General features: G+C 52.9%; 2 pseudogenes; one reads left to right on the top strand and one right to left on the bottom strand.

Moving 5' to 3' along the window:
- Window positions 1-26,178, bottom strand: part of LOC138102496 (zinc finger protein 850-like) — a 176,932-nt pseudogene that overhangs the window by 120,191 nt on the left and 30,563 nt on the right.
- LOC138102495 (zinc finger protein 208-like) overlaps window positions 21,847-26,178 on the top strand; it is a 322,764-nt pseudogene continuing 318,432 nt past the window's right edge.

A 26,178-nucleotide genomic window follows, 5' to 3' on the forward strand; every position in this document is an offset into this window, starting at 1 on the left:
CTGGCCGGTGCCCGGTGCCACCAAAGCCGCTCCGTCAGTGCCCTCCTGCCCCGGGCAGGGCAGAGAACACCGAAGAAAAGGCCTGAGCTCTGCTCGGGGCAGGGAGAGGGCACTTCCCTGGTGCTGCCAGGGGCACCACAGACCCAGCCTGGGGAAGGGATTCGGATTTATGTCCCATCAAATTGCAGTAGGGATTTGATTGGACATAAATTCCAGTCATTTCCCCATGGAAATCCCATGGCAGTGGGCTGGGGGGAGATCCATCCATGGAATTCTCACCTGACTGGGATGACAGATCCATCCATGGAAATTCCATGGGAATTCCTGCATTCCCAAGTCCCCCATTCATAAATCCCACATTCCCACAGAAATTCCCCCCCACACCCATCTTTGTGCTCCAGAGCCTCCCGACCACATCCAATGTATTTTGGGAGCTCTTCCAAACAGGTGTGTCCCAAGTAATGCTTCATCTGCTCTGCCAGGATCCCTTTGGATACCCAGCACCTCTGGGGGATCCAGGTGGCACTGTCAGACACTGCAAAGCTCGCGGATCCCAGCTGGAAGGAGATGAAATCCCACCCATCGTAGCTGTGCTGGTGGGATCCATGGACGCTCCATTGGACAGGAGGTCACAGCTGGAAACCACCTGCACTGTGGGGAGACCTGGGAACGAGGAGAGAACGGACCCATGGAGTCGTGTCCCAGCCCCACGGAGCCCCTTGCAGCTCCCTGGATTCCTATGCCAGGCACACAGATCCCATCCCACTCCCACAGATCCCACCCCCAGAGATCCACCCCATTCCCACAGATCCCAGCCCCCAGCTCCCCCCACTGCCCCTGCTCTGGTTGTACCGGCCCCGTCTCCAGGTCACTGTCAGCCACGTGCCGGTTCCTCTCCTTGAGCTGGGCCTGGCTATCCCAGTATCCTGGGCCTGGCTATCCCAATATCCCGTGTCTGGCTATCCCAGTATCTCGGGCCTGGCTATCCCAATATCTTGGGTCTGGCTATCCCAATATCCTGGCTCGGCTCCCGCTCCCATCCCCATGCCTGCAGCTCCATCCAGCCCCGCTCGCTGTGGCAGCACTCGGAGGGGGTCCCATCTACGTCCCTGTGATCAGGGACTGGGGGATCCCCGGGCCGGGCCCTGACAGCGCCACTTCCAGGTACTGCAGGGAGTGGAGAATTGGGGGGACACAGAGATCTGGGGGGGTGGGAGTTTGGAGATCCAGAGGGGTCTGCAGGTCAAGGAGAGGAGGGACTTGAAGAGCTGGGAGAGCTGGGAAGGAGGTTCAGGGGCTCAGAGTCAAGGAAAGGGGGTGCAGGGACTGGGAGAGGTGGGATGGGGTGTCCACGGAATCCTGTGCCCAGGAAAGGGGGTGCCAGGGGCCCTCAGTGTGAGGAAAGGAGGGTCTGGGGGCTGGGAAATGCAGGAATGGGGGCCCTGGGGTCCCAGGGTCAAGGAAAAGGGTGGGGCTGGGGCTGGGAGTGGTGGGGTGACCAGGAAAAGGCTGTGCTGGTGCCAGATAAGGGGGTGCAGGGGGGCCTCAGTGCCAGAGAAAGGGGTAAAAGGGCGTCTCGGTTCTCAGGAATGGGGGTCCAGGGGAGTCTCAGGGTCAAGGGAAGGGGAGTGCAGGGACTGGGAGAGGTAGAAGGGAGTTCCAGGGGGTCCCTGTGCCCAGGAAAGTGGAGTCCAGGGTTTCCTAGAAAAGGGGGGGTGACAGGGTGGGGACAACCGGCAAGTCCAGGAAGGGGAATTCAGGGGGTCTCTGGTTTTGCAGAAAGGTGGGACTGGTGGCTGGGAAAGGCAGGAATGGGGGACCGAGGCATTCCAGGGCATCCCAGGATCCAGAACACAGGAAGTCTGGAGGCTGGGAGACATGGGATGGTCAGGAAAAGGAGAGCAGGGGGGTCCTCATTTCCGACAATAGGGGATTCAGGGGGGTCCCTGTGAAGGAGAGCAGGGGAGCAGGGGAGTCCCGGTGCTGGAAATGGTGGTTCAGGGGATCCCATTCCCGGGAATGGCGGTTCAGGGGGGTCCCAGGGGGTGCCGAGGTCCCACTCCCCCCTCAATGCCCCCAGGAGCCCCCAGCCCCAGCGCTGGAGCCATCGCGCTTCTCCAGGCAGATCCCGGTGGCGCAGGCTGGGAGATGCAGCAGTGCCCGTGGAAGGGCAGGGGGAAAGGGGGGATCACTTCCAGCTGTCCCCAGGGAAGGCTCTGTAAATCCCAGGCAATCCCAGTCGCTCCCAGTGTGTCCCCAGCCACCCCCAGTATGGTTACACACACTCCCAGTATATCCCAGTTGCCCTCAGCATGTCTATAGTCATTCCCAGATGCTGCCAGTGGCCCCAGTGAGGTTGTTTGTTATCCCAGTATCATACCAGTCATGCCCAGTATATCCCAGTTGCCTCTAGCATGCATCCAGTCCTTCCCAGTTACTCCAGTTTGCTTGCAGCATGATACCAGTTTCTCTCAGTTGCTCCCAGTAGCCCAAAGTGTGATCCCAGTTGCTCCCTTTCAACACCAATACGAACCCAGCAACCTCCAGTATGATCCTAGTCACAAGCCAGCACTCCCAGTATGGTCCCAGTTTAATCCCAGTTATTTCCAATCACTCCCAGTGATATTTCCAATTACTCCCAGTACCAGTTGCCTCCAGCATGGTTCCAGCTACTTCCTAGATCAACCCAGTCAGTCCCAGTATGATGACATTTGCTCCCAGCATGCTCCCAGTTGCTCCCAGTCACCCCCAGTACGGGGGATGATATGCATGCTGTGTTCCCAGTCACTCTCAGATACTCCCAGTATTAGTCCAGTCACTCCCAATAGGATCCAAACATGACCCCAGTGTGCTCCCAGTCACTGCCAGTATGAACCAGTTGCCCCCTACAGGTTTCTGTTGCTCTCTTTCACCCTCACTTTTGTTCCAGCACTCCCAGTCTCTCCCAGTTCCCTCCAGCATATTCCCAGTCACTCCCAGTTCCTCCCAGTTGCTTCCAGCATGATCCCATTTGCTCACAACCACTCCTAGTCAGCCTCTGTGTAGTTGCACTCACTGCCAGTATGATCCCAGTCACCTCCACCAACATCCCAGTTCATCACAGCAGAAGCCCAGTTGCTTCCAATCACCCCCAGCATGCACCCAGTCACTCCCAGTAGCTCCTGGCATGATCCCAGTTGCTCCCAGCTGCGCCCGGTCACATCCAGCATGATCCCAGTCACTCCCAGTGTATCCCATTTGCCCCCAGCATGGTCTCAATTGCCCCCAAAGGCTCCTACTCACTCCCAGTATGATCCCAGTATGATCCCAGTCTCGATCAGTGGGATCGCAGTCTCCCCCAGCATGGGCCCAGCTGCTCCCAGTATGATGTCAGTACGATCCCAGTACAGCCCAGTCACTGAGCTGCTCCCAGTATGATGTCAGTACGATCCCAGTACAGCCCAGTCACTGCCAGTATGATCTCAGTACGATCCCAGTACAAAGCAGTGACTGCCAGTATGATCTCAGTACGATCCCAGTACAAAGCAGTCACTGCCAGTGATGCCACTCCTGGGGTCCCCCAGCCCTCTCTGCGTTCCCCCTCCCGGCTCTCCAGGCTCCGAGAGGAGCCCCAAGGGTTGCAAGTCCCCACCCAGGGTCCCCAGCAAGGCCCAGTTGGGATGTGCAGCCCCCAATGTTCCCAGTTTCCCTCTCCTTTCCCCGGGCCGGGTTCCCCCGCCCCCAGCGGGTGGGAGCAGCCGAGAGCCCCGCGCTGCCCATCCCGACCTGTCCCGGCTCCATCCCCGCTGCTCCCACGGGCTGCGAGGGGCTCGGGAACGGGGCTGCGAGGGAAGGGGAGGAAGAGGAGGCGGAGGTGGGATTGGGGAGGGGCGGGAGGAGGAGGAGGAGGAGGGAGGAAGAGGCGGAGCGGCAGCGGGAAGCTGGAGGAGAGGAGGAAGCGCTGGGCTCCAGCGCTCCCTGAACTCGCAGCCCCCCGGGACCATCGCCCCCCGTCCCGCAGGTGCCCGGGGAGGGGGAGCTCGCCCCAAATGTCCCGGGAGATCCCTGGGTTTGGGGTTTTTTGGGGGGATGTTTGGAGCTTGCGGGACTCCAAAGCCGAGCCGCAGATGCCCTCGGGAGGACATCGTGGGGTCCCGGGAGGGGTTTTTGGGGGGTCCCGGTGGCGGTGCCGGCAGAGCCGCGGCGGGGGCGGGGGGATGCGGGTCCCCCCGCGTTGGGGGTTGGGCTTCCCGGGCCGGGCCCTCCGAGCTCTGCCGGGGCCCCGTGGGAACCGCGCGGGGGTGGGCGGACACCGGTTTTGGGGACCCCCGGGAGCCCCGGCTTCCCTAAGCGGGACCCCAGAGAGAGGAGACCCCCAGAACCCCAAAGCGGGGATCCCGAGAGGGGGGACCCCTGGGATTGGCGGGACCCCGGCGGGGGGGTCTGGGGGCTGGAGGGGCGGCATGGCCGGGAAAGGGGCTCGGGGGTCCCGGGGCCGGGAAATGGCTGCTCCCAGTATGAGCCCAGTTCCCCTCCCGAGTGGTTCCAGTTTCCTCATCAGTCCCAGTATGAGACCACTCAGTCCCGGTATGATCCTGGTCACTTCCCCTCACTCCCTGTAGGATCTCTGTTGCTCCCAGTATGAACCCAGTCACTCCCAGTCATTCCCCATTATGATGCAATTTGCCCCCAGCATGATCCCAGTTGCACCCAGTTCCTTCCACTTTTGTCCAGTGTATTCCCAGTTCTCCCAGTTTCCCTTAGCATAGTCCCAGTCACTGCCAGTATGATGCCAGTCTCTCCCAGCAGGGCCCCAGTCACTCACACTTGCCCCCAGTTGCCCCCAAGTGTGGTCCCAGTTCCCCCCAGCACATTCCCAGTTGCTCCCAGTGTGGTCCCAGTCACCACCCGCATGGTCTCAGACACTCCCAGTATATTGCAGTTGCCCTGAACATTCTTGTGGTCATTCCCAGGCACTCCCAGTTACTTCGGCATGGTGCAGTTAACCCCCAATTTTATCCCAGTCACTGCCAGTACATCCCAGTTGTCACCAGCATGCATCCTATCATTCCCAGTTGCTCCCAGTCTGATCTCAGTGTATCCCCAGTAGGCTCTCAGCATGGGCCTGGTAGCTCCCAGTAATGCCCAGTCAGGGTCCATTGACACCCACTATAATCCCAGTATGATCCCAGTCACTTTCAATATGATGCCAGTGGCCCCCAGTGTGCTCCCAGTTGTTGCCGGCCAGTGCCAGCATGAGCCCAGTAGCCTCCTGTATGATCCCTTTGACTCCCTGTCTCACCCAGTATATCCCCTTCACCCCCAGCATGCTTCCAGTCCTTCCCTCTTCTTCCCACTTGCTTTCAGCATGATTCCAGTTGCTCACAGCCATTCCCAGTCAATCCCAGGATGATTCCAGTCACTCTCAGTATGATCCCAGTCTCACCCAGCTGCTCCCACTGTAATTCCAGTATGATCCCACTTGCCCCCAGCATAGTTCCAGTTGTTCCCGGTTCCTCCCAATATGATCCCAGTTGCCCCTAGAATGATCCCAGTCACGCCCAGTTGCCCCCAGCATAGATCCAGTTGCTCCCAGGTGCCCCCAGTGTGGTCCCAGTTATCCCCAGCATGGTCCCAGCTGTTCCCAGTGTGGTTCCAGTAAACCCCAGTGTGGTTCCAGACACTGCCAGTATATCCCAGTTGGCCTCAGCATGCTTGTAATCATTCCCAGGCACTCCCAGTTGCCCCAGTAAGGTTCTAGTTCCCTCAGAATGATCCCAGTCTTTCCCAGTTACTCCCAGTTGCCTCCAGCATGATCCCAGTTTCTGGCAGTTGCCAAAGTGTTGTCCCAGTTGCTCCCAGTATGATTCCAGTTGCCCCAGTTCTCCCCTCAGCATGGTTCCAGTACCTTCCAGCTGATCCCAGCTGCTCCCAATGTGTCTGATGCCTTATGAGGCCTCCTAGAAACAGAGACTAGACAGGAGTAAAGGAATAAAAGAGATATTTATTTGAAATGTTTTCAAAGGTACACTCTGGGGAGCCTGAAGCTATTCTCAAAATGGACCCCAGGTCATGAGTTCTTCACACTTTGATAGGTTTTGTTCATTTGCATAGCAGAGTTAATTCCCCAGTTAAAGCTTCAGTTTTCCCCACAGCTTACCCTGCCTTTAGAGGCTCTTTGTTTTCTACTTTTTTGCCTAGGACAGTCTTGGTGTCCTTGGAAAGCAGGGCCAGAGAGGCTTTGTTATGTCTACCTAGCATGAGAGAGCAAAAATTAACAGGCTACAAGAAACTTCAGCGTCACACACTAGGCAGTACAGAATTTGAAAAATATAAAGGTTGAAACCTAAAGCATCATTCGCCCTCTTTAGAGGCTTGACAAGGCCTCTATCTTATTGAGACTCTATTCCAAATATTCTAAATATCTACTAATAATATGTGTTTAACAGCAGTATATATCTATAAACAAGAATTACAATTACAATCACAATCATTATAAACAATCTTTAATTCAGGGTCAGTTTGGTAACCACAAAACCAGGATGTGGAAGATACAATCAGCTTTGAACATTATCCAGTGTAAGATCTAAGTTAATTCTCAAACTGTAAACAAATTTTGTTGCTCTTTTCACTTCAGTTTACATGTCAATTGTTAGTTTTGTATCCAAATGAATGTCTTTGTATATACTTTGGACTAGAATCATATGCAAAATTTAGTTCCAAACCTGAGTGAGGGTTACCAACTACGTAGGTAATAAGCATAGGAAAAAATCATTTAAACTACATCATCTTCATTTGTATCAATCTCTGCTTTCTCAGTTGTTTCAGGAGCAGAAGCCTTCTTAACTCTGGAGTAGTGAATCCAGGGTCCTTTGCCAGTGACTTTGACTGCGGTGAGGGTGGTCATCAAAATCTGGAATGGTCCTTTCCACTTGGTCTGTAGGGGGTCACTGTCCCACCACTTAACACAGACCCAGTCTCCAGGCTGGAAGGGATGTGCAGGGGTGTCCAATCCTATGGGTTTGGATGACACAATGTAATTCTGGAGCTTCTGCAAAGTAGAACCTAAAGCCATTAGATATCTCTGTAAATCAAGTTTTCCCCTCATGTGAATTTCACCCGGAACATGTGGAGTTTGATATGGCCTGCCATATAATATTTCATAGGGACTGATGTTATCCCTCCACCTTGGTTGTATACAGATCCTCAGTAAAGCTATAGGCAAGGCCTGAACCCACGTCATGGATGTCTCTTGACAAATTTTGCTAATTTGTGCCTTACCATTTGCTTGGGGTCTGTAAGGTGTGTGCAGATCCCAAGCAATTCCCATAATCGGGCTAACCTCTTGAATCACATTTGCAACAAATGTGGTCCCTTGTCCGAGGACATACCTAAAGGAGCCCCAAACCTTAGTATTATATAATTAAGCAAAACTTTCACCACCTCCTTGTCTGTGTCAGTGTGACAGGGGTAAGCTTCAGGCCATCCACTGAAGGTGTCAACCAACACCAGTATGTACCTGTATCCTTCTTTGTGTGGTAACTCAGCAAAGTCTATTTGCCAGTAATCTCCAGGAAGATCCCCTGCCTTTGCTACTCTTAACACAACTCTTTTCCTCATATCAGGATTGTTTCTGCAGCAGATTTCACACTTGCTCACTACTGATTGTACAATATCTGTGATTCCCTTTCCTATTACTACCTTTTTCAGATGTTTCAGAAGATTTTCAACCCCAAAATGTGTGCTTTCATGTTCTCTTCAAGCTAGCTCTCTAAGGATTAGAGGTGGGACTACAACCTGATTTGCATGTGTAACAGCCCATCCATTTTCTGTGATCTCAGCCTTAAGAAACTTAATTAACTTGTGGTCTGCCTGATCATATTTTGGGGTGAACCCTGACAAATCAATCTTTTTTTTGTGGAATTACTGCAAGAATACCTTTTTCTGCAGCCCTTCTTGCTGTTTCATCGGCAAAGCGATTTCTCAATTCTGGAGTGGTTTTCTCTTTCTGGTGACCCTTACAATGCATGGTAGCTACTTCTGTGGGTCTTTTAATGCTCTCTAAGAGGGCAAGGATTTGTTCAGCATGTTTGATCTGGTTACCTTGAGCATTCAACAGTCCTCTCTCCTTCCAGATGGCTCCATGGGTCTGGACAACACTAAACGCATATTTAGAGTCAGTCCATATAGTTATCTTCTTTCACTCAGGTCTAGGGCCCTCGTTAATGCAATCAGTTCAGCTTTCTGCGATGACACGTCTGCCGGCAGGGCCTTCATTTCAATCATCTTGTCCTGGGTTGTTACTGCATAAGCTGTCATTCGTTTACCATTTCTCATGAAGCTGTTCCTGTCTGTAAACAGCTCCCAGTCTGGATTTTCTAGGGGCACATCCTCCAGGTCTGGTCTGCTGGAATAGACCTCCTTGATCATCTGCAAACAGTCATGCTCAGGCACATCGTCAGTTAAGGTAGAGGACAGAAACATGGCAGGGTTAACAACAGAAATTGTTTTCAGGGTAACATCATCCTGTTTTAACAGCAGTGACTGATATCTAAGCATCCGATTGCTGGACAGCCAATGTCTTCCTTTCTGTTCCAGTAATGCTGCTACTGCATGCGGCACATACACTACAATGTGTTGTCCAAGGGTGAGTTTCTGGGCCTCAGGAATCAGGATGACAGTAGCTGCCACAGCCTTCAAACACCCAGGCCACCCTTGGCTAACATTGTCCAGCTGTTTGGAAAAATAGGCCACAGCGCTCCGTTGGCTTCCGAGGCGCTGTGCTAATATGCCCAGTGCCACATTAAGTCTCTCATGTGTAAAAAGTTCAAAAGGCTTAGTCAAGTCTGGTAAGCCCAGTGCTGGAGCTGACATTAGAGAATGTTTCAGCTGTTTAAATGCAGCCCTTGTGCTTTCAGTCCAAATTATAACACCATTTTCAGCTGCTTTTATTGCTCCATACAATGGTTCATCAACAACCCATAATTTGCTATCCACAAACGACACCAACCTACCATTCCCAGAAAAGCTTGCATTTCTCTCACGGTGTGGGGATCTGGAAGTCGGCAGATGGCTTCCTTCCGTTCCTTGCTGAGCTGTCGATGTCCACGGAAGATCTCAAGTCCCAAGTAAACTACTGCTTCCTTGGCGATCTGTGCCTTGTCTTTGGAAACTCTGTACCCACTCTGTCCCAAAAAGTTTAACAAGCTTACAATGAATTGGATGCAGTCATCTCTGGTCTTAGCTGCAATCACAATGTCATCAACATACTGAAGGATAACCCTTACTGGCTCTTGTCTCCTCCAATCTTCTAATTCCTTTGCTAGCTGGTTTCCAAATATTGTTGGGCTATTCTTGAAACCCTGGGGCAGGACTGTCCAAGTAAGCTGACTTTTCCTCCCCGTTTCGGGATTCTCCCACTCAAAAGCAAAGAGCTCCTGGCTGTTTTTATGCACAGGAATGCAGAAAAAGGCATCTTTTAGGTCCACAACAGTAAACACTCCTAATTCATCTGTCAGTGTGGTCAAAAGTGTGTACAGATTGGCAACCACTGGGTGTATGTCCTCTGTAATTTTGTTAATTGCCCTCAAACCTTGGACCAACCGATAACTTTTACCATCAGCTTTCTTCACTGAAAGGATTGGACTCACATTGCGCTAATAACCCACTGTGGAGGAATTTTTCAATTATAGGTGCCGGTCCTTTGCGACTCTCTAATTTTAAAGGATATTGTTTTTGCCTTACCAGTGTAGCTCCTGGTTTGAGTGCAATGCTCAGTGGTTCTGCCTGTTTGGATCTTCCTGGAACATCACTGGCCCACACAATTGGATTGACAGCATGTTCGACTTCAATGGGGCTTTCACCACATCTGTCCTGTATAAAAAGTGCAGCAACTTGGACAAATTTTGTTTCTGGAATGATAACTCGTACGCCCTCTCCCCCTTTTAAATTTAATTTCTGCTTCCAATTTTTCTAACAAATCCCTCCCCAGCAATGGTTTAGGGGAGTTAGGCATATAAAGAAATTGATGAGTTACCCAGTGCTTCCCCAGTTCAAATGTCAAAGGTTGGAAGAAAGGCCATGTTTCAGTTATCCCTGTTGCCCCAACTACACGAACACTTTCATGACTCAGTTTCCCTTCTTAAGTATTTAACACAGAATATGCCACACCGGTGTCTACCAGAAATTCTGTCTCATCTTTCCCCAGCTTAGCTATAACCAAAGGCTCTGCTGGGGGAGAAGCCTCCGGTCCCCATCATTCTGAGTTTGAGTTTTGTTCCAATGGGAGCTGTGGAACTGGGGGTGTCTTCTTCAACATCGGACAGTCAGCTTTCCAATGCCCTTTCTTCTTGCAATAAGCGCATGTGTCTTTCTCCCTAGGGGGAGAGGCTTTCTTAGATGACTTTTCCTGACTATCCTTCTTCCTGGGACAGGGTTTACCTTTGTCACTGGAGTCTCTGGCTCAAAACACTCTCTAGGCTACTTCTAACAATTTATTCATGTCTTGAACACCTTCTAACTTTTGCAACTTTCTTCTTATATAGTTTGAAACCTGACCCATAAACAAATAAGCCAGATGATTTTCCCCTTCCGCTGTATCAGTATTTATGTTTGTGTATTTGGTAGCAGCTTCTCTTAACCTATTCAAAAAATCAGTAGGAGTTTCATTAGGACCTTGCTTCACTTCATAAAGCTTTGCCCAGTTAAAAGCTTTAGGGACACCATGCTTTAACCCATATACTATGAGATCTTGATACTATTTTAATCTTTGCATTTCTGCTGGCACATTTGGGTCCCACCTTGGATCATCTGTTGGGAAAATTTCTGCGACTGTACCTTGGAACATCCTGCTAGCTATGCCTAATTCCACAGAGTTTATAGTAGCTTTGTTTACCATCTGTCTTTTACTGGGATCAAGCAATATCTATCATAGCTGCCAAATCACTCCAGTCAGGGTTCTGTGTTTTGATTGCTCTTTGTACCAAAGTAGCCACTTTGTCTGGATTTTCTTTATATTTTCGCACTTCGTACTCTTCCATTGTTCTAACTCTGAGAGAGTACAGAACCTTCACATAGATTGGCCCTTGATTACCCGCAGCCTGTCTCAGAGGGGCTTGCAAAACTGGCTCCCTTTTTGCTCTGGTCTGTTTAGCAATTGGGCTTCACTCCCTTATTGCTTTTCTTGCTGTCTTTCCCCTCTTTCATCTGCTTAAAGCAGCTATCTCATCTTCCTCCTCAGAGGAACTGCCTGGGTGAGAGCTGTCTGATTCTGTGGAGTCGGCTGTGTCAGGTCTGCCCCAGCCCGTTCTGGTATATCACTGACAGGGACCTACTCCGCCGCAGGGGCCGGGCAGTGTCCCTGGGCCTGCATGCTTTGATGACTTCATCCTCTAAGCCAGCCACTCTGCGTGAGGCGTTGTCATGGAGATTCCGATGCCTGGGAGAGGGAGGAATGCCACCTCCCCTGAGGGAGGTTCCCTCCCTACCCTCTTCATGGAAAGTCCTGCCCTCAGGCTCCACCTCCAAGGGCGGGGCTGTAGGCTGCACACACTGGCTGTCCTCTCCCCTTGGCCCATCTGCTCCTGGTGGGACCGAAGGGGAGGCGGGGGAGAGAGAGCCGGGCAGTTTCTGGGCAGAAGCTGCTGGAGACACAAGCGCCTTCCAGAGCCGCCATGGCCAGTCTTCATCCTGTTTTAGATGCGGCCCTGCTGGAGCATGAGTCACGGTTGGGAAGTCTCCCGGGTCTGCGGGAGGTCGCGGGGGCGGCCACTCTGCCTTCTCCTTCTCCTTTTTCACCGGCTGTAACCCATCTAAAGCTGCCTCTCCTTCCCCCCGTCACCCCCAAGATCCATATTGGCTGATAAGGAGAAGGGGGAGGGAGAGGGAGAGGAGGAGGAGGAGGGGGATCCAATCTCGAGGCGGGAGCTATTAAATCCATCTCCACGTCTTCCCCTTTTGTCAGGTCCAACATAGACTTCTTAATCTTTTTCTCTTTTTTCCTTAAAAACAGTATATGCTCTTTTTTAGATATTTGTAACTTAGATGCAGCCAAGAAGAGCTTGGCGTACTCTAATTCTAAGAAACAGCGATCTCTTCGATGATACGATATTAAACTCAATAATAACTCTTCATCTAGGCTTCCAAACTGCGGCCACTTTTGCCAGTTATCTAACCTATAAGCTGGCCAAATCAATGTTGAAAGCCTAATTAATTCTGCTTTTGTAAGGGTTTTATCTTTGCCAATCAATTTTGCCCAGTTATCTAATACAAAGCTTAAAGGGGTGTTTGGTGGTATTTCACTCCCCATACAAGAAATACTACTGCCCATGGTTTTATGCTTATAAACAGAAAATTCATGAAAATAAAGCAACAAGATCTAAATCACTCTATAAAACAGAGAGAGAAAACTAGAGAAGGTAGGATTCGAACCCACAACCCTGGGGATTCAAACTGAGGCTCAAAATACAATCCAAGCCACTGTGCCACCTGGCTGCATGTTGAAGGGTGATGGCTGGATGGAAGCTAGCAACAAACCAACAGAGGGAAAATCAAATTCCCTGGGACTCTCACACAAGTTCTCTGACAAGCTCTCATGAGCTGCCAAGCTAACAAAAGGGGGAAACACCAAACAAAACCCCTTGGACCCTCCAGAGTCCCTAAACAAACTGTAAGAGATGTCTTAATACCCAATTCAGGTGTTAACAACAGAATGCCACCTTTATTCAGTTACTCACGTGCCTCTGTGCTGGATCTGGAGAGTTTTCTGGGCTCTTGAGGCTTCTCTGCCTCCTGGACTCCTGGCAACTGCCCCCCCGGGTGCTGGCAAGGGGGGGAGCTGGGCTGGATCTTTCTGAGTCCCAGAGGACTTTGGGAAGCCTCGTTGTCCGTTCTGGTGGTGCCAAAGAACTGATGCCTTATGAGGCCTCCTAGAAACAGAGACTAGGCAGGAGTAAAGGAATAAAAGAGATATTTATTTGATAGGACCTTCACATGTACACCCTGGGGAGCCTGAAGCCATTCTCAAGATGGACCCCAAGATGGACCCCAGGTCATGAGTTCTTCACACTTTGATAGGTTTGGTTCATTTGCATAGCAGGGTTAATTCTCCAATTAAAGCTTCAGTTTTCCCCACAGCTTACCCTGCATTTAGAGGCTCTTTGTTTTCTACTTTTTTGCCTAGGACAGTCTTGGTGTCCTTGGAAAGACAGGTGTCTGCTAAGGAAGGCAGGAGCCTCCCTTGGAATGGCAGATACGACCCCCCTTCCCTCCAAGTTATTATAATTTTTAAATCAAGGGGCTTTTAGGCAAAGATATGGGAAATAGGAATAACAGTTCTTTACTATTATATATCTATATGTGTATAACCAGTCAAACAAACAACAATAACTACAGCAGTAACAGCAAACAATCACAAACCCAGTCCCAGCCTTCTCGGCTGTCAGGCCCTTTCCCCTTGGGTGCAGTTCCTCTCACAGCCGGCAGGGGCGCTGGCGGCTCCCAGTGAACAGGGCAGGTACGATGGTTCTGCCGCGGCTGCAGGGGGCGCCCCAGAGCGAGCTCAAGGAGCACGTGGCACTGGTGGCCTGGGATCCTGGGAAGGGATGGAACAAAAGCTTCACAAACCCCTGGGCAGCCGATCCTGGTGTCTGGCCAGACCCTTGGGAACAGCAGGCTGGAACGGCAGGCTGGAATGGCAGGGACAAGCACAAATCCCGGGTGGCCAACGAGATGTATCCAAATGGGTAACCCCCCCAGGGATCTGGGCAGGCAGGGCGAGCAGGGCTACAATGTAGCGAAGGCTTGAAGCAACGGCGGGGGCAGGGCAGCCACAGCCCGGCTCCCAGTGGGGCAGGGAAAGGCGGGCTTGGGATCCCGGGGTTTCTCTGGCAGAAGGAAAAGCAGCCAAAGAAAGCAGCCTCTCTCTCTCTGTCCAAGCGCTGGAGACCGACTTCCCGCACACCCAGGTGAAACAAAAGAGTAGCCAGATGCACCCCACCCCCATAGGCACCTTTTTTGTTTTTTTAAGTACCCAGCCATTTGTCCCCCTAGCAACATGTATGGGGAAAATTCCTTTAACAGAAAAAAAACAAAAAACAGGAGAGCTCCTAAAACCCCAACATTATTCACCCCAAATTTTTCCCATACTAACCTGTTACATGAAACGTAACCCTTTTAACCATATAAATACATGCATCACTTGAATTGTATACATATATACATGCTGATACCGATACAAGTACAGAGACATGGGTAGTTAACCCTAAAACAAGGTCCTCTTGAGGTATGCATCGGGTCTCTCCATCCCTTTGCATCACCCACCAGGTGCAACCTGGTCCCTGAGCGAAGACAACCCCACGGATGGGTTTGTCTTTGCTCAAGGCAGAATTAACCCAGTTTTTCCAAGCATACCTCTCACGTGCACCACTGGAACCTTATCCCCGTCTGTTGTTTGTAGGGGTTTGGAATGGGCAGGGCCTGCTCGGCTGGTGGAGCCTCGGGTGTTAACTAACTGGGTGACTCTTGCTAAATGCATCTCCCAGTTTTTGAAAGTCCCCCCACCCAGTGCCTTCAAGGTGGTTTTAAGCAGTCCATTACACCGCTCAACCTTCCCAGCTGCTGGTGCATGGTAAGGGATGTGGTACACCCACTCAATGCCATGATCCCTAGCCCAGGTGTTTTATAAGGCCGTTCTTGAAGTGAGTCCCATTGTCAGACTCAATTCTCTCAGGAGTACCATGCCTCCAAAGGACTTGCTTTTCCAGGCCCAGGATGGTGTTCTGGGCAGTAGCGTGAGGCACAGGGTAGGTCTCCAGGCATCCTGTGGTTGCTTCTACCATTGTGAGCACATAGCTCTTGCCTTGGCATGTTTGAGGCAGTGTGATGTAATCAATCTGCCAGGCCTCCCCATACTTGTATTTGGACCATTACCCACCATACCACAGGGGCTTCACCCACTTGGCCTGCTTGATTGCAGTGCATGTCTCACAATCATGGATCACCTGGGAGATACTGTCCATGGTTAGATCCACCCCTCGATCTCGCGCCCACTTATAGGTGGCATCTCTGCCCTGGTGGTCTGAGGCATCATGGGCCCATCAAGCTAGGAACAACTCTCCTTTATGTTTCCAGTCCAAGTCTATCTGGGACACCTCTATTTTCACAGACTGATCTACCTGTTTGTTGTTACGATGTTCTTTGTTAGCCTGGCTCTTGGGGACGTGAGCATCTACATAACGGACCTTCACGGATAGCTTCTCTACCCTAGTGGCAATGCCTTTCCACTCCTCAGCAGCCCAGATTGGTTTTCCTGTACACTGCCAGTTTGCCTTCTTCCACCTTTCCAGCCAACCCCACAGAGCATTGGCTACCATCCATGAGTCAGTGTAGAGGTAGAGCTTTAGCCACTTCTTTCTTTCAGCTATGTCCAGAGCTAATTGGACAGCTTTGAGTTCAGCAAATTGGCTCGATCCACCTTCCCCTTCAATAGCCTGTGCAAATTGTTGTATGGGGCTCCATACAGCGGCTTTCCATTTCCGGCTAGTGCCTACAATTCGGCAGGAACCATCAGTGAAGAGGGCATATTGTCTTTCACTCTCTGGTAGCTCGTTTTATGGTGGGGCTTCTTCGGCACGCGTCACCTGCTCCTCTTCTTCTTCAGAAGATAACCCAAAAGTCTCACCTTCTGGCCAGTTTGTAATTATTTCCAAGATCCCAGGGTGATTTGGGTTTCCAATTTGGGCGCGCTGCGTGATGAGGGTGATCCATTTGCTCCAAGTAGCGTCGGTGGCGTGATGCGTGGAAGGAACCTTTCCTTTGAACATCCACCCAAGCACTGGTAGTTGGGGTGCCAGGAGGAGTTGTGCCTCTGTGCCGATCACTTCTGAGGTGGCTTGGACTCCTTCATAGGCTGCCAAGATCTCTTTCTCTGTGGGAGTGTAGTTGGCTTCAGATCCTCTGTAGCTTTGGCTCCAGAATCCCAGTGATCGGCCCCAAGTCTCACCAGGCACCTTCTGCCGCAGGCTCCAGGACAGACCATTGTTCCCGGCTGCAGAGTAGAGCACATTCTTCACCTCTGGTCCTGTCCTGACTGGACCAAGGGCTATGGCGTGAGCGATTTCTTGCTTGATCTGGGTGAAGGCTTGTTGCTGTTCAGGGCCCCAGTGGAAATTGTTCTTCTTGCAGGTAACCAGGTAGAGAGGGCTCACGATCTGTCTGTACTTGGGAATGTGCATTCTCCAGAAACCTATGGCACCTAGGAAAGCTTGTGTTTCCTTCTTGTTGGTTGGTGGAGACATCACTGTGATCTTCTTGATGACCTCAGTGGGAATCTGACATCATCCATCTTGCCACTTTACTCCCAGGAACTGGATCTCTCGGGCAGGTCCCTTGACTTTGCTCTTTTGATGGTGAAACCAGCTTCCAGGAGAATCTGGATGATTTTCTCTCCTTTCTCAAATACTTCCGATGCTGTGTTCCCCCACACAATGATGTCGTCAATGTACTGCAGATGCTCTGGGGCCTCACCCTCTTCCAGTGCAGCCATGGATCAGTCCATGGCAGATGGTGGGACTGTGCTTCCACCCCTGGGGCAGTTGGTTCCAGGTGTATTGCACACCCCTCCAGGTGAAGGCAAACTGAGGCCTGCACTCCGCTGCCAGAGGAATGGAGAAAAATGCATTAGCAATGTTAATAGTGGCATACCACTTCGCTGCTTTGGACTCCAGCTTGTACTGGAGCGCCAACATGTGCAGCACAGCAGCACTCAATGGTGGAGTCACTTCATTCAAAGCACGATAGTCCACAGTCAATCTCCATTCTCCTTCTGATTTGCACACAGGCCAGATGGGGCTGTTGAAGGGTGAGTGGGTCTTGCTGACCACCCCTTGGCTCTCCAGCTCACAGATCATCTTGTGGATGGGGATCACAGCATCTCGATTTGTCTGATACTGCCAGCAGTGCACTGTCGAGGTAGCAATTGGCACTCCGTGCTCTTCTACTTTCAGGAGCCCAACCTCAGAAGGATTCTCTGATAGTCCAGGCAGGGTGTTCAATTGCCTAATGCCCTCTGCCTCCACAGCAGCAATCCCAAATGCCCACCTGAGTCCTTTTGGGTATTTGTAATAGCCATTCTTGAGGAAGTCTATGCCCAGAATACACGGGGCCTCTGGGCCGGTCACAATCGGATGCTTTTGCCACTCCTTCCCAGTCAGGCTCACCTGAGCTTCCAACAGGGTCAACTGCTGTGATCCCCCAGTCCCCCCAGAGATGGATACAGGTTCTGCCCCCACATGTCCCGATGGCATTAAAGTACACTGTGCCCCAGTGTCAACCAGTGCATCATATTTTTGTGGCTCTGATGTGCCAGGTCATCGAATCCACACCATCCAGAAAACCCAGTTCTCCTGTGCCTCTCCCTGGCTAGAGGCAGGGCCCCTCTAGCCCTGGTTATCATTCTTTCCCTGGGCATACATGCTCGAGGTCCCTTCAAGGGGATCTGACATATCCTCCCTTCTGTAATACCTGGCAGCTCAGTCATGGGAGGCTGAGGCTACTTTCACCTTAGCAGAACCCCCTCGGTTAGTGCCTCCCTCCTTGAGTTCACGCACTCACGCTGCCAGGACAGAAGTGGGTTTCCCATCCCACCTTTTCATGTCCTCCCCATGCTCACACAGGAAAAATCCACAGCTCAGCTTGTGGGTTGTAACATCCGTGGGTTCCACTGCTGCACCGTCGGACTCACCCTCTTTGGGGCAGGGAGAGGGTTTTTCACTAGCTGAGGAAGTGTATTCCCTTAGCAATTGGCATATCTCCTGGCGCACCTGGCCCATCTCCTGGCATATCTCCTGGCACATCTCCTGCATCCCCTTCACCAGTACCCCCACCCAGTTTGGGTAGTCCATTTCTGAGGTGGGCTGTTGGGCGGTATCAGGCTGTGGGACAGGGTCAGGATGTGGGGCAGGATCTCTAGTGTCTGGGGCTGTGTCAGGTTCTGGGGCAGGATCAGGCTCTGGGGTAGGATTTCTAGTCTCTGGAGCTGGTGTCTGGGTATTTATCCAAGCCAATCTCAACTTATCCCTGAGTGCTAAATAGAGTAGGCCTACCAGCACCAGTTGGTTAGTACCCAGAGGGAATCTAAACCCTTCAAAAATTGGTGGGGTGGGCCCAAAGAACTGGTTGAGGGGTTGGGAGAAAACTTCCCCTGGTGTCATTTCCTCACAGAAGGTACCATTGTTAACATAACCCCAAAAACATGCACTTAGTGTGTGATAGCCCTTTATCCATGTACCCACATTCCGGAGGAAGTTAAAAGCCTATGAATTCCTCACCTTCTCGACCCATAGCGCAAACTGGATAACAGCAATGGTAGCCTTAGTCAAGGGACCCATGTTTAGGTAAGGAGTTGCAAAGGGGAAGAATATAGCCACGACCACCTGCCACCCGAACCAGGGTAAAGTAGACCACATAGTGCTGCCTAGCAAGGTTCTTATATCCAGCACACAAAATTAAGTTATCCAGGAACTGTTATTCCTTTTTCACCCCTCTCTCTTAATGCCCTCAGGCCCCACAGTTGGGTGCCAAGATCTGTCTTGGTTTGAAAGACAGGTGTCTGCTAAGGAAGGCAGGAGCCTCCCTTGGAATGGCAGATGCAACCCCCTTCCCTCCAAGTTATTACAATTTTTAAATCAAGGGGCTTTTAGGTAAAGATATGGGAAATAGGAATAACAGTTCTTTACTATTATATATCTATATGTGTATAACCAGTCAACTAAACAACAATAACTGTGGCAGTAACAGCAATCAATTACAAACCCAGTCCCAGCCTTCTCGGCTGTCAGGCCCTTTCCCCTTGGGTGCAGTTCCTCTCACAGCTGGCAGGGGCCCTGGTGGCTCCCAGTGAACAGGGCAGGTACGATGGTTCTGCCGCGGCTGCAGGGGGTGCTCCAGAGCGAGCTCGGGGAGCACACGGCACTGGTGACCTGGGATCCTGGGAAGGGATGGAACAAAAGCTTCACAAACCCCTGGGCAGCCGATCCTGGTGTCTGGCCAGACCCTTGGGAACAGCAGGCTGGAACGGCAGGCTGGAATGGCAGGGACGAGCACAAATCCCAGGTGGCCAATGAGATGTATCCAAATGGGTAACCCCCCCAGGGGTCTGGGCAGGCAGGGCGAGCAGGGCTACAATGTAGCGAAGGCTTGAAGCAACGGCGGGGGCAGGGCAGCCACAGCCCGGCTCCCAGCGGGGCAGGGAAAGGCGGGCTTGGGATCCCGGGGTTTCTCTGGCAGAAGGAAAAGCAGCCAAAGAAAGCAGCCTCTCTCTCTCTGTCCAAGCGCTGGAGACCGACTTCCTGCACACCCAGGTGAAACAAAAGAGTAGCCAGATGCACCCCACCCCCATAGGCACCTTTTTTGTTTTTTTAAGTACCCAGCCATTTGTCCCCCTAGCAACATGTATGGGGAAAATTCCTTTAACAGAAAAAAGAAAACCAGGAGAGCTCCTAAACCCCCAACACACAGTCTTGGTGTCCTTGGAAAGCAGGGCCAGAGGGGCTTTGTTATGTCTACCTAGCATGAGAGAGCAAAAATTAACAGGCAACAAAAAACTTCAGAGTCACACACCAAGCAATACAGAATTTGAAAAATGCAAAGGTTAAAACCGAAGGCATGTCCCCATTTTCCTCCCAACATGGGCCCAGCAGCTCCCAGTAAGCCCCCGTCAGGATCTGTTCACACCTGCTGTAATCCCAGTGGCTCCCAGTATGATTCCAGTTACCCCAAATGTGATCCCAACTTCTCCCTCTCAATGCCAGTATGATCCTAGTCACTTCCCGCCATTTCCAGTATGATCCCAGTTGCACCCAGTCACCCCCAGTATGGTTCCAGTCACTCCCAGATACTCCCAGTATTATTCCAGTCATGCCCAGTGTGACTCCCTGTCACTGCCAGTGTGGGCCCAGTTGCTCCCAGTGTGAATCCAGTCACTCCCAGTTACTGCAAATATGATCCCATTTGCTCCCAGCATGGTCTCTGTTGCTCTCAGTCACCTCCAGTATGGTTCCAGTCGTGGCCAGCACCTTTCCAGTCACTCCCAGTCTGATTCCAGTATGATCGCAGTCACTCGCAGATACCCCCAGTACTATTCCAGTCACTGCCAGTATGATCCCAGCCAGTTCCTGGAGGATCCAAGTATGACCGCGGCATTGGAACAGCTGCTCCCATGATCTTCCAGTGTGGTTCCAGTTTAACGCAGTTGCTCCTAGTATAGTCCCAGTCTCTCCCCATATGATCCCAGTCCCTCCCAGCATGGTCCCAGTCGTGCCCAGTTGCCCCCTGTTCAGACCAAGTCACTCCGACTTTCTCCCAGTAGTCCCCAGCATGGTTCCATTTCTCCTCAGCATGGTCCTGGTTGTTCCCAGTATGGTTCCAGTCAATCCCAGTATGGTTACAGATACTCCCAGTATATCCCAGTTGGCCTCAGCATGCTTGTAGTCATTCCCAGTCCCACCCAGTTGCCCCAGTAAGGTTCTAGTTACCCCAGTACAAAGCAGTCACTGCCAGTGATGCCACTCCTGGGATCCCCCAGCCCTCTCTGTGTTCCCCCCACCCAGCTCTTCAGGCTCCGAGAGGAGCCTCAAGGGCTGCAAGTCCCCACCCAGGGTCCCCAGCAAGGCCCAGTTGGGATCTGCAGCCCCCAATGTTCCCAGTTTCCCTCTCCTTTCCCCAGGCCAGGTTCCCCCGCCCCCAGCGGGTGGGAGCAGCCGAGAGCCCCACGCTGCCCATCCCGACCTGTCCCGGCTCCAGCTCCCGCGGGCTGTGAGGGGCTCGGGAAAGGGGAACCCAGGGTGTTACTGGTCCTGGGGGGAGGAGGAGGAGGGATAGAAGAGGAGGGATGAAGAAGAAGCAGGAAAAGAGGTTGAAGTAGGAGAAGGAGGTGGAATTAGGGAGGAGGAGGAGGAGGGATGGGAGAGGAGGAGCAGGAGGAGGATGAAGAGGAGGGACAAGGGAGGATGAAGAAAAGGAGAACGAAGAACGAGTTCGAGCACTCCCTGAATTCACAGCCCCCTATCCATGGGAGCATCACCTCCCATCCCGCAGGTGCCCAAGGAGGGGGAGCTTGGCGCAGATACCCTGGGGGGTCCCTGGATTGGGTTTTTTGGGGGGGATATTTGGAGTATGAAGAACTCCAAAGCCGAGAAGAAAATGCTCCTTGCAAGGACATTGGGGGGTCCCAGTGGCAGAGCAAGCAGAGCCCTGGCAGTGGGCAGGGGGATGTGGGGTCTCCCCCGCAGTGGGGGTTGGGTCTGCCTGGCTCAGGCACAGCCAACTCCAGCCCAGAGCCAGGTAGCGGTGGGAGTTCCACCCCCCGGGAGAGCTGCAGGGGGCAACCTGGGGATCCCCAGAATGGGGAGAGCAGAGAGGGGCAGTACCGGGACCAGGGGAGCCCCGGCAGTCTGGAGGAGCAGACCCCTGTGACCCCCAGGACCCCAAAGTGGGGAGCCCAGAGAGGGAAGAGTGCCACAATTTGCAGGACCCTCAACAGCCTGGAGCGGGGGAGGGGGGACTCCTTGGACTCCCTGCACCCCGAAACAGAGAATAAGGGGAGAAGGATCCCTTGGACCCCATAACCTCCAGCATCCCTAAGTGGGGAGACCAAAGATGGGAGCTTTTTGGATTCCTGGACTCCCAGCAGCCTGGGGAGGGCAGGGACTAAGTAGATGGGGGACCCCCAATACAAGTGTGACCCCCAGCAGCTGGGATAGGGTGGAACCCCCCAACATCAGAGCAGGGGGACTAGAGAGGGGGAGCTCCTGTGAGGCTTTTTCAGGGCTGAATGTTGGTGTTTGGGAGATTTTTCTGGACCCCAGATGCCCGGTGACTTGTAGAGATGGACTTGAGCAGGGGGACATTCAAATTCAACATGCTCATCCCTTGTTTTTCCCCAAACCAGGATTTCCCATTCCCAAACCTTGGCGAGATGGAGGAGGAGGGTGTGAGGAAGAGGAGGGTACCCCAGGACACCCAGGCAGGTGGGGAAGAAGTCCCTGCCCCGTTCCCCCTCTCTCCTGCTCCATCTCCCAGCCCAGCATCACCCCCGGCTGCAGGACAACCCCGCTGCCGAGGCCGTCCTGCCGGGGATGGACTGGGGGGATCTCCTTCTCCTTCCTTCCCTGTGGCACGGAGGCAAATCCCATCCTCTCCTTGTCCTTCCTCCCCCAGACAAGGAGCTGAGGTTGGAGCCCAGAGAGGACAAATCCCCGCAGCAGAACCTGGTGGAAGAGGCCGTTTTGAGTGGCTCCACGGCGCAGGAATCCAACGGGGAGGAAAAGCCCCAGACATCTCACAGGAGGAGAGGCTGCAAACACAGCCCAGGGAGCTGTGAGGAGGAAAGATCCACCCTGTGCTGGGAAGGCAGCTGGAGATCCAGCCAGAGCTCGGACCTTGTGGTCCATGAGCAGCTTCACGCTGGGGAGAAGCCACACAAGTGTGAGGAATGTGGGAAGAGCTTCAGCTGGAGATCTCACCTGATCCGCCACCAGATGATCCACACTGGGGAACAGCCCTACGAGTGTGGGGAATGTGGGAAGAGCTTCAGCACGTGCACCCTCCTGATCCATCACCAGATGATCCATACTGGGGATAGGCCCTACGAGTGTGGGGAATGTGGGAAGAGCTTCAGAGACAGCTCGCACCTGATCTGCCACCAGATGATCCACACTGGAGAGAAGCCTTACGAGTGTGGTGAATGTGGGAAAAGCTTCAGACAGAGCTCCCACCTGATCCGTCACCGGAGGATCCACACTGGGGAATGGCCCTACAAGTGTGGGGAATGTGGGAAGGGCTTCAGCCAGAGCTCCAGCCTGGTCCACCACCAGATGATCCACACTGGGGAACGGCCCTACAAGTGTGGAGAATGTGGGAAGAGCTTCAGAGAGAGCTCCAGTCTGATCATCCACCAGAGAACCCACACTGGGGAGAGGCCCTACAAGTGCCTGGAATGTGGAAAGAGCTTCAGACACAGATCTCACCTGGTTGTCCACCAGAGGCTCCACACTGGGGAGAGGCCCTATGAGTGTGGGGAATGTGGGAAGAGCTTCAGAGAGAGCTCTGAGCTGATCATCCACCAGAGGAGCCACACTGGGGAGAGGCCCTACAAGTGCCCTGAGTGTGAGAAGAGGTTTCATACCAGCTCCCATCTCCTCCTGCACCAGCGGACGCACACAGATGAGAGGCCCTTCCGCTGCTCCGACTGTGGGAAGGGCTTCAAGCACAACTCCACCCTCATCAGCCACAGGCGCATCCACACCGGGGAGAGGCCCTACGAGTGTCCCGAGTGTGGGAAGAGGTTTCAGACCAGCTCCAGTCTCCTCTTGCACCAGCGGATTCACACAGAGGAGAGGCCCTTCCGCTGCCCTGACTGCGGGAAGGGCTTCAGGTACAACTCCCACCTCATCAGGCACCAGCGCATCCACACTGGGGAGAGGCCCTACGAGTGTCCCCAGTGTGGGAAGAGCTTCTCACACAGCTCTAATTTGGCCAGACATGAACAGAGGCACTGGTAAGTGAAGCCCTGCGAGTGCCCTGAGTGCAGAAGAGCTTCATCCGCTGCTCCAACTTCATCCCCCACTGAAGGACCCACATTCCCTGTATCCATGTTGGGAAGACATCTGGCTGGTTGTCTCCATATCCTTCTGGATCCCCATAGGCACCAGGGAAGATGATGTTTGGGAGGATTTGGGGGTTCTGAGGGGAGATGGAAGAGTTTTCTCCATTGCTTTGCACTCCAGAAGATGAGAGGCCTTGATTTGTCACCTCAGAACCACTGGATCCTACTGAAAACTGTTCAGTTCCCACTCCAAATGTCTCAGTCACATTCCAATATTACTTGACCCTACAGCCCCCTCAAAATCGCCAGGAGGGGCTGGATGGGCATTCAGAGGGTGTGGACGGAGTGGGAGGTACATGGTGGGGGATGGGCAAAGGGAGGGGGGCAGGGGTTTGGAATGAAGAGCTGAAGGCTGGGGATGATGAGGCCAGGGGGAATCTCCTTTCTGGGTATCCCCCACATCTGAGGGCATTTGGGTTATCCCCTGTTCCTGAGGGGTTTTCTGGGTGCCCCCCGATCCTGAGGAGGGGGTACAGGGAGACAAGGGAGGACACATGGCCCTGGCACTTGGAATGGGCACCACAGGGAGGGACACAGGGAGCCCATTTGGGGGAAGATCCTGCTGCTTTCTGCCAATTTTGGGGGCTTGAAATGGCTTTTGGAGTTTTCCCGCTAATTTCTGGAAGCTGAGGTGACACCCCCTCCTCATTTTCTGATGGTGAGGAGACGCCATTTTGGAGAGGATCCTGCTGCTTTCCACGAACCTGGGGCAGGGATATAAATGGCTTGTGGGCCCCGTGCCTCATTTTGGGGGTTGGGGTGACCCCATGGTTCCACTGGTGTCTAAGGGAGGGCTATAACTCCCAGTTTTGGTGGTTATAAGCAGCTTGTGGGGGTCCCATGTTTGACGGAGGCCCCCAGCCCCCACCCCAAAGCAGCCTTTGGCCAATCAGAGCGTGCGGCGGTGATGACTCAGCAGTTGCCATGGAGATGTGCAGGTACCAGAGACCACAACACTTTTAAGCCAATCAGAAAATGCACAAAACAATTTTTACTCAGTCAGAGCTTTTCTCACCGATGACTCTTGTATTGGTTTGGCACAGCCTGGTTTTGGTGGCAGGGCGGCCACAGAGGTGGCTCCTGTGAGATGCTGCTGGAAGCTTCCACCATGTCCAGCAGCGCTAATCCCTGATGGCTCTGAAGATGGACATGCTGCTGGTTAAAACTGAGCCAATGAGAGAGACTGGTAATGCCTCTGGGATAACAGATTTAAGAAGAAAATCGCAAAAAAGTGGGCACGCACAGTTTTTTCCTATCCAGAGAAGAGGAGGAGGTGAGAACATGTGAGGGAAACCATGTGGAGACACCAAGGTCAGTGGAGAAGGAGGGGCAGGAGGTGCTCCAAGTACTGGAGCTGAGATCTTCTGCAGGCTGTGGTGAAGACAATGGTGAAGCAGCTCTGCCCCTGCAGCTTCTGGGGATCCATGGGGGATGCAGAGATCCATCCCCAGCCCATGGGGATCCACAGGGGATGCAGAGACCCGTCCACAGCCCGTGGAGGAGGTGCCAATGCCAGTGCACGTGAATGCCTGGAAGTGGCTATGCTCCAGTGGGTGACCCAGTGAAGAGAGGGGGCCCTGCTCCCAGGCTGGAGCAGCCTGTCCTTGGAGGACTGAACCCCAAGGAAGAGTGACGGACACTGCAGCAGTTTTGGGAGGACTGTGTGCCCGTGGGAGGGGCTAACGCTGCAGCAGGTGCGGTGTGGCTGCTGCTCATGAGAGTGGACCCACGCTGGAGAAGTTCACGGAGAGCTGTCTCCCTTGGGAGGGACCCCAGGGTGCAGCCAGGGAAGGACTCCTCTCCCTGAGGAGAGGAAGGAAACATCAGGTGACAAACTGAGCAAACCCCCATGCCCTTTCCCCTGCGGCGTCAATGGCAAGGAGGGAGGGCTTGGGGAAAAAGGTGGTTTTTTAAGGGCTCATTTTACTTCTCATTATCCTGCTCTGATTTTGTCAGTAATAAACTCACTTTGTACCTCTAAGCTGAGCCTGTTTTGCCCTTGGAGTGTTTTCTCCCAGCCCTTCATTACATTGTTCTCTCCTCTGCCCAGCTGGGGCAGGGGAGGGTCAGTGAGTGACTCTTGTGGGTGCCTGGCACAGGGCCAGTGCCAAACCACAACCCTGCTGTGCCCAGAGCCCTGCGTGGGGCTTCGATTGACTCCAGGTTTATTCCAAACCCAGGAAAAGGGTTGTTTACCATGGCAAAATCCGGCCTTGAAGCATCCCACCACGTGCAGGTCCCACTGCTCCAGGATTCCATTAAAACCCGTCCCTGGGCTGGAAAACCCTTTCCAGGCATTAATTGTTCCCAGTATCCAAGCTGACCCTTGCCTGGCACAGCTGGAGGCCATTCCTTCTCATCCCATCCCTCATTCCCTGGGAGCAGGGCCCAATCCCAGCTGGCTCCAACCTTTCCGGATTCCAGCCAGGAACTCTCCCGTGGGCGCTGGGGCTGAGCCGTCGCTGCTCCCAGGGCACTCCCTGGGACTGAGGTGGGAAATACATCAATGGCTCAGAGAGAGGAGAAAGGTAATCTGG

The sequence above is a fragment of the Aphelocoma coerulescens genome, unplaced genomic scaffold (genome assembly GCF_041296385.1).
Source record: "Aphelocoma coerulescens isolate FSJ_1873_10779 unplaced genomic scaffold, UR_Acoe_1.0 HiC_scaffold_77, whole genome shotgun sequence".
Lineage (NCBI taxonomy): Eukaryota > Metazoa > Chordata > Aves > Passeriformes > Corvidae > Aphelocoma > Aphelocoma coerulescens.